The sequence below is a fragment of the Narcine bancroftii genome, chromosome 10 (assembly GCF_036971445.1).
Source record: "Narcine bancroftii isolate sNarBan1 chromosome 10, sNarBan1.hap1, whole genome shotgun sequence".
Taxonomy (NCBI): Eukaryota; Metazoa; Chordata; class Chondrichthyes; order Torpediniformes; family Narcinidae; genus Narcine; species Narcine bancroftii.
The window spans coordinates 17,856,883-17,875,087 of NC_091478.1; the positions used below are offsets into that span (position 1 = coordinate 17,856,883).

Sequence of the window (18,205 nt, forward strand, 5' to 3'; positions counted from 1 at the left end):
TCGCTGCTATTTACAGCAGAAAGACATTGCAGCATTAATGGTTAAAGCTATATAATGAAGTACCTTATTAGTTTTTATTGATGCAATACACAAAAGTGCTGGAGAAATTCAGCAGGTCACACAGCATCCATTGGAAGCAAAGATTGAGCTCTTCATCAAGCAGACAGCAGGCAGGCACCGGAATAAAAAGGTAGGGGCTTTCTGTTCATACCTTGATGAAGGGCTCAGGCCCAAAATAATGGCATCTATCTTTGCTTCCTAAGGACCATGTGTGACCTCATGACTTTCTCCAGCCCTTTTGTGCATCGTACTACAATCACTGGTGTCTGCTGACTTTCTGTTAAAGTAGTATCATATTTTATGCATGAGATGTCATTATTTTTCAATAATTTTTACATAATGTTTCTGCTCTGTTCGCCATATTTTGTGTGGGAGCTTGGACGCTGTGGTGTTACGTTACATTGGTTTGATGGCCGAGTTATGGATTTCCAGATGTTTGTGTCCTTTGTCTTCTCCCCACAGGTAAGCGGCCAATATTTTATTCAAAAGGTTTTGCACATCCAAGGACAGACAAGATAATGTATATTCAAGATTGTTTTATTTATGATATTTCTGGATTCAGTAGCTATCTTACCAATATTAAATTAGCCTGGTAAATTGCCATAACATCACTGGAGGAGATTGGTCAGACAAGTTAGTTATTATCCAATCAGTTGGATAGAAGTTACATGTTGGGTAATAAATTCATTTTTCCAAGGTTCAAAACAAAACCATTGATAAAGCAAAGTGGTATTTAACAGCTGAACTTGATCTGGTGGAATTTCCCAAGATTGATCCTAATTAAGTCTGCAGATCATGTCTTTGCTTATTCTGGGAGAATGTTTGCCAAGTCGCTTTGAACTCAAACAGAAACCTTTCTCCCATGTTTTTATTTAAATACGACTTCAACCATGAAAGGTTACAAAATGAGTACACTGGAATCAACTCCCACCACAAAGTTAAACATGGCTGAGGGGAGCTGGAAAATTAGATGTGGGGAAGATCAAAGGAACAAAACCACTCAAAAGAGAAATACTTTGATTCAAAATTGCATTGACCATACAGCATGGAAATAAGCCATACAACCCAACTTGTCCATGCTGGTGTTTAAGTTCCACTTGAACATTTCCATCCCACCTACATCAGACTTTATCAGCATAATCCTCCATTATTTTCTTGAAATGCTTTTCAATTTACTTCAAAAAGCACCTATGCTAATTATACTAGCAACTCCCCAAGATAGAGGGCCCATGACTCTTTCTCTCGATAAAGTAGTTCCTTTTGAATTGTTGATTGGATTTCTTGGTCATTCTCTTGCATTGAATACCTTCGGTTTTGCTCTGTCCCGCAAATGACCACCTTCTCTCTGTCTCTTCCATTGAACCTTTTGTGATTTTTGTTCTCTCTCGGTGTCAACATATTGCTGTGGTGTCAATGACCGAAGGAGAGGTGCTTTGTGACTATATTGAGGTCATTCCTTTGGAAATTTTATGGAAGTCAAAGTTTAACATTGGCAGGAACATCATCAATGGTATCCTTAGCAGATGAAGAGAAGAGGTGTCCTCTACCCACAGGGAGCCAGGAATTCCTCTAGGCCGATCCAGAAGGATCAGGGGAAAGAGACAGCCATTAAATTCAATTGTCAGAGCACAGTTCTGTGGGTGTAGTGTCACACTGAGTAAAATCACTTTAATTGCCGGCCCCTCTTTTGGCCTGACATCCGGGCCCATGTCGTGTTAGAGGGGGAGCACAAGGTATCTGAGGGGATGGTGGTAGAGTTCCAGGAATGATGCCCCCCTCCCCCAGATGATCATGTGCATCTTGGACACTGATAACAGGATTTTAACTTGAACATGCGTACAGTGAGTGGCAGAGACGTGATGGTGATTTACTGCTTCTTGCAAATTTCCAACGTTGTTAATGGTGGTTTTAGATGTAGTTCTGTGTCTTGTCATGTTCTTGTTTTGAATAAACTTTTGTAAAATAAAAGTCAACTTACTCTTCAAATCCCATCCATGCATTACAGATCCATCCTTCACCTGCTCAACAAACTCCATCAGAATGTACTCAGGCCCAAGCATTCATTTACTACACCACTCCCCCACACCCTTCCCACTGCACCAAGTATACAGCTTATACACAACTGCCTCCCTCTCTTTTACAGGATATGACAGAGCACAACCAACTACTGCAATAATTCCATAGCTGCTGTGTCTCAACCCACTCAATCTGGTTGCCAAAAGTCATTCACACGAGCATCCACCACATAGAGGAGAACACAATATTCTTGAGAAAGAGTTGGACATCTCTTTTTATTGAGATTATCGAGCCAAGTAGTTATATAACCATATTTGTTTTGTGATTGCAATGATCCTATAACAGCAATTAAAATTATGGCATAAATTGCACTTCACTATGTGACAAGAGTGGAAGTTTGAGATACCTCTGTGGGGATTAGAACAGGTTACTATTTTTGATGGGTGGTCTTGCCCAGAAACATTTGTGTGATTGGAAGAGGGTCAAGTTTAGGTCAGACATGTGAAAGCATTTCTTCAAGCATTTGGTCCACAGCTGTAACTGCAATTCTCCCTTACAGATCAAAAAACATATTACTGGGATACCTTTTATGGAGGTTGTTCCAACACGTTCTACTACCAGTTAAATAGTTTTGTTATGCAGTCACTGTTGAAACGACACTAAGTAATTTGCATGCAGTCAGCAATATAATAATGTGTTTGGCATTGATTGGGAGGTCATATTAGTTGATATCCCTAGTGATAACTCCCCTGCTCTTCCTCTTCTTTGAATAGTGTTATGGGTCCTTTTACATCCACCTGGGTGAACTTCAGTACTACAGTGAAGTGTTGGCTTCAATTTTTACACTTCAACCCTTCTTCTAACCAAGAAGTAAGAGTGCTTCTAACATCAGCAATTTACCACAGCAAGATGTCAATGCATGAAAGCCCAGTCAGAAGCAGCTATTACATTCTGAGGTACAGCTTACAGGAACTGCCACTTGTGTCCTGAAGCATGCCTAGCTACATTTGGACTATCTGCTGACATCAGGAGGTGCAACAAAAACATTTGATCCAACCTCCCACCCCAAACACGCCTGAGTCATTTTAATAAGACCCCAGCATGGATCAACACGCAGCCTGGGACCAATTAAACAAGTCCACACAGTTCCACAACCCTCCTCCTAATAGATGCAATCAAATGTGTTGGACTAAATGTTTATTTGAGCTGCTCCAGGAGGTTTTAATTGTCAAAAAGTACCTTTTGGTTTGAAGATACTGAGTAAATTATATTGATAAAACACCATAATAAATAAGTGAACTAAGTTCAAAGCGTCTTGAAATATTCGGGGTATGGTTAGTAATTCTGAGTGTGATAATTATGCATGATATACAATCATTTAGCAGATTTCTTGTTGATGGAGATTATTGAAAAGGCGCCTTTCCATTTGCTGCTATTTTCTGCTTCTTCCTGATTAACTTCTGGTATAACTTACACAAGAGTAGAAATGAAGAAGGTTGCCAGAAAATTAATTAAAATAGGTTGCTTCATTACTTCAGCTGAAATTTAAACTTGGACTTCAAATAGACTCATCAATAATACATATTATACCTCAAAGAAGTCACAATTTTTTACATTCCCCTGTACTGATCTTTTTAACCTGTCAATTACATAGAGGGCTTACTGCATGGGATGAAAATTATGAATACTTTCACCAGTTCTATTGACTTGATGGTTCTCGATGTTTAAACCAGCAAGTTTAGATAATTGCTCTGTGTATTATTTGGGGACAAAATTTGATAATGCTGAAAACATGATCATTCATATACCGCATGTCTGGCTCAGATATAAACGGTGGTGCAAAAAGTTTTGTGCTTTATTAATCTGATTTCAGAAATGAACAAGTGCTAACTGTTGGCGATTGCCTTTGCAAACCTTACAGGGCTTAATTTTGTGAATGTCGAGCCAATTTCACATTAGCTAGTGCACATTGTTTAAATGCAGCATTGTTGTATTAATCCAGGAACTGTGCAGTTGTAATTGGGGTGAATTAATCCAGAGGATGGTGTGGTTGTAGCTGAATGCATTAACCTAGAGGATTTTGAAGTTGCAACTGGGTGAATTAATCCAGAGACTGTGCGGTTGTAACTGGGGTGAATGATCATATTTAACGGCATATAAGATCCACTTTTTCCCCCCAAAATTGGCTCAAAAATATCTCCCGGGTCTTATGGGCAAAGTGGAAATTCAAGAAGCCCGCAGAAGTGCTGCGGCTGTCCAGGAAGCGGGCCCGCAGCTTCGCGGGCCACCTCCCCTCGGGTGGCCTGTGCTTTCCAGAACCGCTGCTGCCGCCGCTCACTTCCCTCAGTGAGAAGGCCAACCATAGTGACCCTCGCCAGCAGCGCAATACCATGCTTTCCGCAGCTGCTGTCTCTGCTACACTTCCCCTGGTGAGAATGCTGGTCACGGTGGCCCCTGCCAGCAGCTCAAGAGATGCAGGAGGAACCTGTTCACTAACTTACACTAAAAAAAATTCTTAATATTCCCTCCTGAAATTGTGGGGGGGGTGGGGGGGTTATATGTTATATGCCGTCAAATATAGTAATCCAGAAGACTGTATGGTTGTAGCTTGGGGTGAATAATCCAGAGGATTTTGCACCTTCCCAAATGGCAGACATGGACAAATATATTTCCTTATTTTCCAAAGCAACCTTGCAGACCTAAGTTAATGAAATGGAGAAGAGATGAACTCTGTCTACATTAAGTCAAGAGGCTCTTCAGTACAACTGCTAAAACAGCAGTGGGGAGAGATGGCTATGGAGGTGAATCACAGTATAGCTTCAGCTCCATAGATCCAGAAGGTGTCACAAAACCTTTCAATGATCTCACGTATATGCCTAAGGTTACTGAATCCATCTTCAAATACCACTTTTCACCATTTGCCTGAGCTCTTCATTGATCACCTCTCCAGCATCCAGCTCCATGCTCTATGAAGACGAGGTTTGATTCCACCATACCTTCAGACACCAAATGCCTCTCCAAACTCCAAACCTACACATCACAGCTTAGAAACACTATCAGCTATTCTATTACAGCGGGAACATCACACAAACACATCCCACATGCTCACTAACACCATATCCTCTCTCTTGCAGGAGAAGGTGGTGATAAACTGATGCTAGCAGCAGAAAAGCACATAAGGCTCCTATAATTAAACTGCATGGAGCTGCCAACCAAGAGCTCACACTCGGCCAAATTATGGCAATTTACCAGTAAGGAATCGATTATGTAAACCACGTATCACTCAATCTGATACCTGCCCTCGCTGTCTTAGATACTGGTGCTTTACACAGAGTAGAGTCTACCTTAGACTTGACTGTCAGACAGACCAGGGCAAGCTCACGTATCCGAGAGGAAAAATGCAATTAAGTTTTGTTGCAAAGGATTAAGAAAGGACATTGCTGTTGAGGGTGCTATAGACAAAAGCTGATATGTATCCTAATGATATGTATCAGACCTAATATGTATCATAACCAGGAAGTTTTGGATCCTCCTGAAATGTAATTGGAACCTATGAATTATATTCGTAGTTCTTACATGGAATTTGCTTAGAAGGATATGGAGTTTAAAATAGCATGAAAGAAAATAGGTGTCTGAGGAGAACAAGTCATTGGGTATATTTAAAGCCAAAGTTGATGCATACATGATTAGTGAGGGTGTCAAAAGTTAAGGGGAGAAGGCAGGAGAATGGGATTGAGAGGAAAAATCAAGTCATGATTCAAATGGCGGAGCAGGCTCATTGGGCTGAATGGCCTAATTCTATCCCTATGACTTATGGTCAACCAAGCACGAGGTTTTACCCTCATCTCAAATCTCATCAGATTCCAGCAGGAAGTAATGAACAACTGCATTTCAGTCCTTGTGAACCCATTCATAAGAATGGCACCAGGTCATACCCTCCTGCACATGTCTTCAACATTAGCATCAGTTTAATGTTGCACACCAGTTAACGTCATGGTCTACTGCTCTCTATACTTCGTGTATCTGTACTAATTCCTGTACCACCAGCCTGACCTCACTAGATTTCACAATGTCAACCCCACTCAGTGTGTAGACTGAGTAACGTGTCCTGGCTTGTGAATTCTTTGGCTTGGAAGCAAAACACAGGGCGTTGCTTATATTTTATAGCACGGCCATCATCTTTGTTCAATTAGATGAACGATTACCAGAGTGGTCTATCATCGGTCGTTGCAATGCTATTAAATTGAAAACGGACTTTTTTCAGTGTGAAATCCATTTCATTAACCCTGAAATTCAAAAGGTAGTCACTTCTGTGGGTCGCATTTCCACATCAGATACAGAAATCTCTTGACATCAAGTCTCATTGTTCATCATGCATCAGACACTTTTTGGAAATAAGAACATGTTGTTTAATGAACTAACCATCACTGGATACTCCTGAAATAATTTGGTGCAAAGCTGGCCTGGTACTCTGCCAAACTACCAGATTGTTTGTCTTGATCCATTTTCCCAAATTGCTCACATCCTAGATTCCCCTAATTGGCAACTCTGTATGTGCGGATGGATATGTCGCATAGGTCGCAAGTCGGGGAGTACCTGTGTACTAAACTAAATGAGAGGCCTTGACTGGGCCTTTTCCCCAGAGCAGAGAGACAAATAGTAAGGGATGTAGATTTGTTGATTGGTAGAAGATTCAGATGGAGAAAAAATAATTTTCACTCAGTGAGAATTTGGAGAGGGGTGGAGGCAGTCACCCTCAAAGCATTTAAACAGTACCTGAATAATCACTCATCAGCCTTAAGGTGGGAAGCAGGATTAAAGCAAATAAACATTTTTGATGAGCATGGACACAATAGGCCATTGAGCCTCCTTCTGTCCTTCTACGATGTGTTTGGAAGGTGGAGAACATGTAGGAGAATAATACGTCTGCCAATTTACCAGCTTTCTAACCCAAGCTTTACTTTTCCTTTTGTTGTTTAGACACGAACTAACTATTGTCCATTGTTTTTCCTTTTCTAATGGAAGGATGGGATATCTGGGCTTCAGTGGGAGACACATTTCAAAAAACACTGATGATGGAATATATTCTGAATCTCATCTTAACACATTCTGAGCCATTGTTTCATGAGGTAAAGAGCAATAGGCATGTTTAAACTTTGCAGCTCAATGAACCACCCTAGAATGGCTGTGACCATTCAGCCATTCTAGGGTACAGCCAATAACATGTTCATAAATTCACTGCAAACACATCTGCTTGGAATTCTATTTCTCAGTACTGTAAATCTGGTGTGCACATTGTGTGCAGAAGATTAGGCCAAATAATGTTTTCTTTACATGATGCAGTGCATTTCAAATTTGCTTACATCCTGATAGAATTAGGCGTATAATCAAATTCTTCTCCGTTTATGTTTGCACAAAAATGCTGGAGAAACTCAGCAAGTCACGCAGTGTTCTTTAGATAGCAAAGATAAAGATACATAACCATTGTTTCGAGCCTGAGCAAAGGAATTGGCAAAAAGTAGGCAGGGGTCTGATCAAAGTTGTGGTGGTGGGGACGTGGGGGGGATAGGGGAAGGGCAGGGGAGGATCACAGACCCGCAGGCAAGAGGTCAGAAGTGGATATGGGTGGGAGAGAAGATCAGAAAAAAATGGTGTGTTGATTGGAGGAGGGGATAGCTCTCTGAATGGAGAGGGAAGGGGTGAGGAGTTGAAAGAGACAGAGTGATGGGGAAGAGAGGGAGACAGGGGAGTGGCCTAACAGAAATTGGAGAAGTCGACGTTAATGTCATCTAGTTGGAGAGTGCCCAGATGGAATATTAGGTGTTGCTCCTCCGATTTAGGAGTGACCTTGGCTTGGCAGTATGAGGACAGGGACAGGCATGTCAGTGCAGGAGTGGGGTGCGGAATTGAAATGGTTGGGCATTGGGAGATCCCAGTTATTGATGTGGTCAAATTGAAGGTGTCAGTGAAGCAATCGCCCAGTCTGCTTCCAATTTTTCCAATGTAGAGAAGATCAAAATGGGAGCATTGGATGCAGTAGATGACTCGTGGAGATTCATATGTGAAGTGTTGCTTCACTTGGAAAGATTGTTTGGAGCCCTGAACAGTGGTGAGGAAGGAGCAGCAGATACAAGAATAGCACTTCCTGTGGTCACAGGGGTAGATACCAAGGGGGTGATGAGTAGGAAGTGACGAGTAGACAAGGGAATCATGGAGGGAGCAGTCCCTGTGGAAGGAGGAGAGGGGAGGAGAAGTGAAGTTGTGCCTGCTGGTGAGATCACATTGTCAGTGATGGGAATTGCGAAGTAGATAATTTGTTGGATGCTGAGTTGATAGTGGGAGAGGGAAAGCCACATATTTTGAAGGAGGACATCTTGGATGATCTGCAACAGTAGACCTCATCCTGGGAGCAGATAAGATGGGGAAATTGAGAGAAAGGAATAGAATCCTTACAGAGGACAAGATGTGAAGCGGTGTATTTGAGGTAATTGTGGGAGTTGGTAGGTTTCCTTATGAGACAGTTTATATTGTTCAGTCATTTGGCTTGCTCTTTTGCCACTTTCAAATTAAGCTGCTGAAATCTTGAGATATATATTGTTATCATTACATTTGATTATTAAAAATATAAAGCTTTTCAATAGTTATACTGTTCCATCTCCCCACCAGCTATCCCAACCCAATCAGCCAAACCCCATAGCTTATGGCTATCCTGTGAAAAGATTTCATTCAAGAGAATCAAAGAATAATTGCAGATATTGTCATGTTCTTTCATAGGTCATGTAAAGATAAACTAATTGTAAGAGGATGAAAACAAATAAACGTGTTGAAAAGGTACTTAGACTGGCATCAGAGAAGGGACAATTTTTGGGTCAAAGAACAAGGAATGAATCTGACTAGATTGTTTTACTAAATGCTACCATGGACAATTGATGAATGGCCTTTTACGCCATATAATGAAATTTAAATTTTAATTTAAAATTTAAATTCAGCGCACGAACTCGTGCCACCCAATTACACTCAATTGACCTACAACCCTAGTACATTTTTTGAATGGTGGGTCAAAATGGAGGAAATCAATGCAGAAACAGGGAGAATGTACAAACTCCTTACAGACAGTGCTGGATTTTAACTCAGGTCGCTGGTGCTGTATCAGTGTTGCACTAACTGCTATTCTAACTGTGCCACCCAACCGTGATTATCAAAGAGTTTGAAATTCTACATATAGAAAAAATCTTTCTACTTAAGAATGAAGACCAGAAATAGAGGTCATTAATAAACATATTCTTTACCTGAAATAGTATGATGTTCAGGAAAAATTTTTTTTACTCAGATTACCATGAAAATGAAAAACATAAATGCATTTGAAGGAAAGCAAAATTGCCGAGTGTGGGAAAAACTAATACATGAAATATAAGATTTAGGTTTAAAAGAAGACTTGGGTAGAATGTAATTGAAACCAATCTATTGGATAAATAACATGTTGCTTTTCAGTTAAAGTATGGTGACAACAGAAAATAAATAATCTCTGAACACTTTTCTATTTGAGGATAGAAATGGCTGCTACTGACGTACAATTTGACACCATGTGAAATCCTATCAAAGTTCTGATATTATTTCATTTTAAAATCCTGCAACTGCGGGGTCTGGGCCCAAGATGGCGGCGCCTATGTACGGCAGTGACCACGAAGAGTTGCACACTCTGGGGAAGCAGAGGAGTGGCACTGGAAATTTAGACATACAGCACGGTAATAGGCCCTTTTGGCCCCTCGAGTCCATGCTGCCCAATTGTGCTCAATTGACCTACAACCCCCAGTATGCTTTTGGAGGGTGGGAGGAAACTGGAGCAGCTGGAGGTAACCCACGCAGTCACGGAGAGAAAGTACAGACTCTTTACAGACAGCGTGGGATTTGAACCCTGATCACAGGTGCTGTAACATCGTTGCACTAACCACTACACTAGCTGTTTTTTTCCCACTGATGGTGCTCGAAGGTTCATTAACTGATTACAGGCCCCAGAGCTCCTGGAACCGAAGAAGTATGCAGTGACAGTGGACTACTGGAGTTTGGGAACGCTGGCCTTCGAATGCATCACCGGATTCCAGAAAATAGGGAAATCCCCCCCCCATCCCCCAGCTTCAGAATAAGAAGCAGAGAAGATGACCTGTGGGATGGTAACCACAGCAGCAGACCAGTGAGGGGCTCTGAGGCTGAAGAACACACAGGCTGAGGGATGTTGGTGACTGCAGGTGAGGGACCTATGCAGGCTGCGGAATGCTGCTGACTGCAGTCAAGGGAAACGCACCAGGCTGCAGACTGGTGGAGACTGGCTGGAGACTGACCGAAGGGGTACCAGGTATCAGAACTGGGATGCAAGAGTGTGCCGAAGGTGCTGAGAGTTTCCCGATCGTGCCAGAGGACTGGATTTGGAGCTCGGGTTGCTGATGGCCTGGTCTGAAGGCTAGTGGCTGTGGTGGTCGTGGGAGCACTGGAAGCAAATCCAATGGCACTCAGTGACTCTGGGGGGACTCTCTTTTGCTTCTCTTTGACTTGTAAGGGTTTCCAGGCAATTTCTGTTGATGACCAATCTTTGTCTGCCTTATAGGAGACTAAACAGAATTTTGTGTAATAACACATGACCATAAAAGAAATTTGAATCTTGATGTGATTCAGGTGCAAAGTAGTGGTTTGAGGGAATTTTGCTTCAATTACTGTTGGCACCAGTTCCATGTATGATTTCCACTTTGTCTCTATTACACTGGACAATAAAGATTTTGCTTCCTGAACACTTTGGGGTGTATTTTATGGATTTGGGCAACCAATCACAAAAATCACCATAACATTTTCCTATCACGTATTGTTTTTTAAATATAACTTATTTTGTGATTTCTATCATATTTTAAGTCTACTAGCATATTTCCCATAAAGCAAGCTGATTTGGTCAATCCAAGCATGCCTGGGCATGTGCAATGCAAATGTTATGGTAAGTCTGGACATGCTTAGTCATGATAGATGCAGACAGGGTATAAAAGCAGCTCATACAGATGCTGTGCATTACATTGATGTACATTGAACGCACGTTAACGCATATGTTCTTCACACAATAGTATTCCGAGTGTACTTAAAAATAAAATTTACTGCAGTCACACTTGGACTTCTTCCCTGCTGATCTTGATGCCGCTAGTGACGAATGTGGTGAAAGGTTTTGCCTGGACATTGCGACCATGGAAAAGCATTATTAGGGCAACCGGAATCCATCAATGCTGACCAACAATTGTTGGACACTGACACAAGAGGAATCAGATGCTGAGTACAATATCAGGTCAGTTGTGTAATTAAACCTGCTAAATTTAATAAAAGTTAATTTAATGTTTCTCCAACTTCCTACATGATACAGCAAATCTAAAATTATCTTGTGTTCAGCTTGAAGTTGACTATCATAATTTCCAAATTTTTTTCAGGAAGCAAACCTGTTGAAAAAAAAATTGTTGTCCAATGTAATCAGAGCTTCTCTCCTGGCTATCTTAGCTACATTAAATGTTAACCCTGTACTGTCTTTACAATCTGCCTGGCTCAATGGTGTACTCATCCTTCTGTCATTCATCTGAGATCATTTTCACCTTGACACAATGTCTTGATCTCTCTTCATTGCCTGGTATTTAGTTCTTCACTTAATCAATAACAGAGACACAGAGCTTCACCATGTCCATTTATTGCCTCGCACATCAGTTGTTTAGAAGAGAACTCACTTTTCAAATACAAGAGGATCACCAACTCAGTTTAGAAATATAATTAGAAAAAGCAGGAAAAAGCACAAAACCCTGGATTGTACTCATTCCAACAACTCTCCACGCTCCATCCTCTGCTTCCATTCTCCCCTTTTTCAGCATGGACCTAAAGTAACACACAATGGGTAATTGATCGTGCATATCTCAGTATTTGCACTCTCCATCAAAAGTTTAAAATAGATGAACAATTTACAGACTTGTGTGTTGTGTGGATGCATAGATGAGGTGACCAATTGCCCACCATGTGTAGCTTTCATGTGCCCTAGAACCAGAGAGTCGCAGAGAGTCTGTGCCCCACTATTTGCACCTGGACTATATTTCTCCATAACATTCCCATCCATGTACCTGTCCAAATCTTTCTTAAATGTCAAAATTGATCCTGCATTCATCACTTCAGCTGGCAGCTCGTTCCATACTCTCACTACTCTCTGTGTGAACAAGTTCCCCTAATATTCCTCTTAAACTTTTCCCCTTTCACCCTGATGCACAATCAATTGTTAAGACTGAAGTAATCAAACCTGAAGGCTCTTATTTGCAAGAGATGAACAGCATCTCTTGTGTGCTCGTTCACACTGAGCGGACTCGAACTGGGGCCAGGCATGTGGCAAGACAGCCTTTATGGGGAAGAAAGAGGAGGAGTCATGAGCTGCCCAGTGAGAGCAGGGTCAACCAGGAAATATCATGTCATTTACATATAATGAATATGTATAATAGTGGTTTAACCCATGTCCTCTGCATCTCACCTAACCTCAGTGGAAAAAGCCTCCTTGCATTTACTCTATTCCCCTCATTATTTTGCATAACTCTATCAAATCTCTCCTCATTTTTCTATGCTCCAGGGAATAAGTTACTACTGAGGCTTCACATTTTGGTAAAGGAACATATTACTCTACTAATGCCATGGGATCTTCTGGATATCACTGCTGCTTTATCTACTTTATATGTTAACCCTAGTACAGTCTGCACAATCTCTCTGGCCCAATATTGCCTGTTCATCCACTCTAATTCGTGAAAAGTTGGTTTGCGGGCTCATCACTTGAACCCCCGTGTGGAAAAAAAACTCAATTACTGATGTCACACTCACTCACTCACTCAGCACCGTGACGTCAGCCCAGAAATTTAGGATGAACACAGCACTAGGGCAAAAATTCTTATCTTATTCATTGGCTTCAAATGAAATCTGATCAATCACGTTGTTGCCCACAGGCGGGATATGGACATTGTAGCACTGCCATTTGTAAAATGTCCATTGAGGAGAGTACGGGGCTGATATTGGCTAGGGAAGGCAGAATAAATGGTTTGAGAACCAATAGTTGGAGTGGATAAGATTGGTAGAATAACGCCCCACAAGGATCAATGGTCTGAATTTTAGCTTTGGAGAGATTGCAGATCAGGGCTTTGGATAACAGTGATCAGGGATTGGAATTGAATGTGGGTGGGGGTTTGTTGGAGGATGAAGCAAACAGTTCATGTATCTGGCAAGCATGACAGTCTGGCCCTGGACTGGGATTCTCACTTTTGTCCCGTGAATGCTCCATGACAGATGTCACCAGGACATCATAGTCTAAGCTTCTCTTTCGTGCTCTAAAATAGCATTCAGGTGAATAATGTTTATCACTTGTGCACCTGGTGCAGAAATCCCATCAAGGAATGATGGTGATTTGGGCCCAACTGAATGACGAGAGTGATATGAATTGTGACAGTTTACGGCTGTTATTTTAATCACATGAGACTGAAAAATACAGCAATAGAGCAAAATAAAAGTCTTTGCAAACATGTTTGCGCCAATTTTTAAAAAAAAACACCGAGACTGATACAGAGACAGCAGTGTAAGTTGACCCTGCCAAATCAACATTGCAATAAAAGGGCGTAGACCTCAAAAGGCAACTACCTCCATCAGTGCAAAAGATTGAGGGAAATAGAATTAATTAAATTAGGGAAAATGTGAACTTTTAGAAAATGCTTAGACTACAGTTTTTTTACTGAAGACTTATCAGAAACAGAATCGTCAGATTCTGAAAGTCGGGCAGGGCCAAGGATTATGAAGCGCTTCTCCAAACTACCAAATTGCCTTAGGATTGTCCTTGTTCAGCCTCATTTAATTAATTAGCTCAGGAATTATCAAAGAATTTCAGAACATTCTGAAGGAGAATCAGTTCCAAAGCCAAGATTATTTGAATTGAAACAAAAAAGTGGAGATTAAATACCATTTAAGCGTTTTTAGAATACCTGTATAAGATTAAAATACTTTTAGATCTGACAGTATTTTTATTGGGTAGTTTGCAACCTCTGAAAGGTTTGGGATTAGATAAGTTTCAACTTGCTTTTGTATATTTAGCTTTATCTGTAGTGAAAAAATGTATTGCTAGTACATGGAAAGATACAAATATGATTGATATTAATAGATGGCATAATGAGATGAAATATTGTTTAATAATGGAAAAAATTACATATGTTTTGCTTGATAATTATAGTTTTTTTATTAATAAGTGGTTGTTATACTCAGAATATTTACATTTCAATTTATATTGATTAGATCTTAATATGTATGTTTAATTTTTCTTTAATATTTTTTCTTTTTTCTTTCTTTATGGCTCTCCTTAGGAGAGTTGGCTGAAGGGGGGGGGGGGTTCTTTTCTTTTTTCTTTTTTTTAATATACAAAAAATAACATTCATGTTTATGGTTAATTGTTGTATATGTTATGTACTATTTGTTTTTTGAACGAATAAGTAAAGTTTTTTAAAAAAATACCATTTAAGCATTTTAACACCTTAAATCAGTGGTTCCCAACCTTTTTCTTCCAACTCACATGCCACTTTAATTATTCCCTATGCCACTGGTGCTTTGTGATGAGTAAGGGATTGCTTAAGGTAGGATGTGGGTGGAAAGAAATAAATTTGAAAGCCATTGTTTTAATCGTGCCTCATTGACTCGTGATATGCACGGTTTCAGAACTCCAAACGAAATGGGCCAATGACAATTTTTCTCAAGCAAAATATTTTGGTAACAATTGGATCTAGAGCAGTGGTTCTCAACCTTCCCTTCCCACTCACATCCCACCTTAAGCAATCCCTTACTAATCACAGAGCACCAATGACATAGAGAATACTTAAAGTGGGATGTGAGTTGGAAAAAAAAGGTTGGGAACCACTGCCTTAAAGTAATAAGAGTAATTCATGTTTTAAGATACACTTTAATGCATGATTAATGAGATGTCTTTTTTAAAAAATACTACCTGTGCATTCCTCAGTGTGAAGCCAAACTTTTGCTCCATCCTTGGAACTGAGCCCGGTTATCTAACAAGTGCAGAATTTGCACTGGCTATTGAAAGCCTAGCACCATACTGCAATACAAAAGGGAGCCAGGTCTTGGTTGAACAATCCATTGCTACCAAGTAAAGTGCTTCTATTTCACTATCAAGTGCAGCACATATCCTACAAAATCAATTTGCTGCTCTCCTGTAATCATTAACTAATTAAAATAATCGTCAATGTCATTCATTAACTTTATAGATCCTTCATCTTTACATGTGTCCTTCAGAAATAAAACAGTTTGAAAGAAATATTAATTGGTCTCAATTCTCAGTACAAAGATGCTTGACTGCCAGCTTCCTAACTATTGTCTTGTAAATGGATTTTTGGTGTTCAGCTTAATTAATGTACAACTGCCTTACTACTGGGAAATATTTCTTAAGTACAACAAGAATTATAGCTCCCAGAAGCCATTGTGGATTTTCTTAAATGATTCTACTCAGAAATGCGAGTGTATTTTGAGAAATATGTTATGCTCTTTTACAAAAAAATATATATATATATTTTAAAAATTTAGATATAAAGCCCTGTAGCAGGCCCTTCCGGCCCACAAACCCTTGCCTTCCAAATTCCCCAATTAACTGACAATCCTTGTATATTTTGAAAGATAAAAGGAAACCGGAGCACGCAGAGGAAACCCACACAGACACAGGGAGAAAGTATAAATTCCTTCCAGTCAGCGCCGAGTTGCTGCAGCTGTAATAGCTATGTGCTAACCGCAATGCTAACTCTGCCGCCCATAGAGCAACACTGAATCTAAGAGAAGGACCGTGAATGTTGAATGGCCTGTGTGTTGGTTGCAGATTGCAGTACCTTGGTGTAGCCCTGGATTCTGTTAATTTCTAACAGTGAGCTCGGATTCACCTTCAAGTCAAATTTACTTGGCGGTCAGTCAAACTCATCTCTGTCAACCCAGCCTTGAGAACGGTTGTAGCATAGTGGTTTAGTTCGAGAAATGGCGTGCGCCAGTGTGGTCTTGGATCATGAGAATTCATGCAAGTTTGAATCCTGTCATACTAGTTGAAGAACTTGTATCCGGAATTTAAAATGTGACCAGATTGTTCGAAAAACACATCTGGCTGATTATCGACCCACCTATGTGGGTAACTCTTAATTGCCTTCGCAATTCAGGAGTAATCATGTATCTTACAGTAGGAGAGTGGATTAGCTCATGATGGAATGACGGAGCCGACTTCTTCCCCTATATCTTACTGTCATAGGGTCTAACCAAGGGGGGAACATTGAACATAAAACAGTACAGCGCAGATACAGTCCCATGATGTCTACATTGAACTGATGCCCAAATTGGCACATATTCTTTGAATCCTTGCATATTCATGCCCTTAAGAGGACTCTAATTTCAACAATGGTCATGAGAACAATGGTCTCACTTGCAGCCCAGCCTTCTCCCTGACAGCGGATCATTGACCCACCCCTGGAAATTATTTTTCAAGTCCCTGGATCACATTCCATCCTTGAATTTAAACTACCTAGTCTCCTGAACGCACCTTGGATTCAATGCCTCCATTATCATCTTGACCTGCACAAGTAAGTGCTGTATTTGGAAACGCAATGAATGAGAATGGAGAGCAGAAGTTAAAAAATGGAAATGCTAAAAATCACAGCAGTTTTGGCTGGATCTCTGGACCTGAACTAGAATAATAAAGGTGCAAAAACCATGGAGAAAGATCAAGCACAGGATGTCTTCAGATAACCATATAACCACTTACAGCACAGAACAGGCCAGTTTGGCCCTACTAGTCCATGCCGTAGCAAATCCCCACCCTCCTAGTCCCTCTGACCAGCACCCGGTCCATACCCCTCTAGTCCCCTCCTATCCATGTAACGATCCAGTCTTTCCTTAAATGTAACCAATGATCCCGCCTCGACCACGTCTGCCGGAAGCTCATTCCACATCCCCACCACCCTCTGCGTCAAGAAATTTCCCCTCATGTTCCCCTTATAATTTTCCCCCTTCAATCTTAAACCATGTCCTCTAGTTTGAATCTCCCCCTTTCTTAATTGAAAAAGCCTATCCACATTTACTCTGTCTGTCCCTTTTAAAATCTTAAACACCTCTATCAAGTCCCCCCTCAATCTTCTACGCTCCAGAGAAAAAAAGCCCCAGTCTGCACAACCTTTCCCTGTAACTCAGACCCTGAAATCCTGTCAACATTCTCGTGAACCTTCTCTGCACTCTGCACTTATGAACAGTAATTTCACTGAAAGTATTTGGGATACCCTTGAGCTCCACTATTGATAACCATAAGTAAAGAAGGAACAATAGTTTACTTTAGTCCAGTGATTTTATCAGGAAGTAGGGAAATATTACTTTTATTGATGTCTATTTAATTTCCTTAACCATGATCTACCAGAGATTACAGCATTCTTGATTCTGCTGCAGCAAGTAACCTCAGGAACATCTCCAGGCTAAAGCAGGTAAGAGACATGATTGTTTTATGTGCATTTTACTTCTATTCCTTCTGCTTTGAGATAATTTTGACTTTGAATAATAGATAGTTTGAAGTAGGTGATAGTAATTTGGCTACCATTCCACAATAGAAACCAAGAAAGCCAAGCCAAAGAAGAAGAAGAATGGTATCCCCTTACACAAGTGGTTTTCAAACTGCTCTCCCTAAACCCACATACCACCTTAAGCAATCCCTGACTAATCTCAGAGTACTGATGACATGTGAGTGTCGTTTGAAAACCACTGTTTTACACTATTACTGGAAACCAACACCCAGTCTTATTGGGGTTCAGTTTCACAGATTCTGATGGGCATGCATTACTTATTTTTTTCCATAATTCTAGATGTTAAATAAATTTTGTAATCTCTTGAACTGAGATCCTTAAATTAAAAATACATGCCAGATTTCACACATTAAGGAATTATCCTTCATATTAACAATAAAGAGAATCTAGGCTGCTTAAGGAAAATTCCTTTATATGTCGGAGTTAAGACGTAGCCCAATGGACCAGAACAATATAGGCATCTTCAAGTAATGTGTAATGTGTGGGCATTTTTGGCT

At 40.5% G+C, this 18,205-nt stretch overlaps 1 long non-coding RNA gene across 1 annotated transcript; it reads left to right on the top strand.

Moving 5' to 3' along the window:
• Positions 1-427: 427 nt before the first annotated feature.
• Positions 428-15,242, top strand: LOC138743901 (uncharacterized). The gene is made up of 3 exons (XR_011345105.1): positions 428-522; positions 11,217-11,395; positions 15,113-15,242. It is a non-coding gene; the product is annotated as an uncharacterized lncRNA (long non-coding RNA).
• The last annotated feature ends 2,963 nt before the right edge of the window (positions 15,243-18,205 follow it).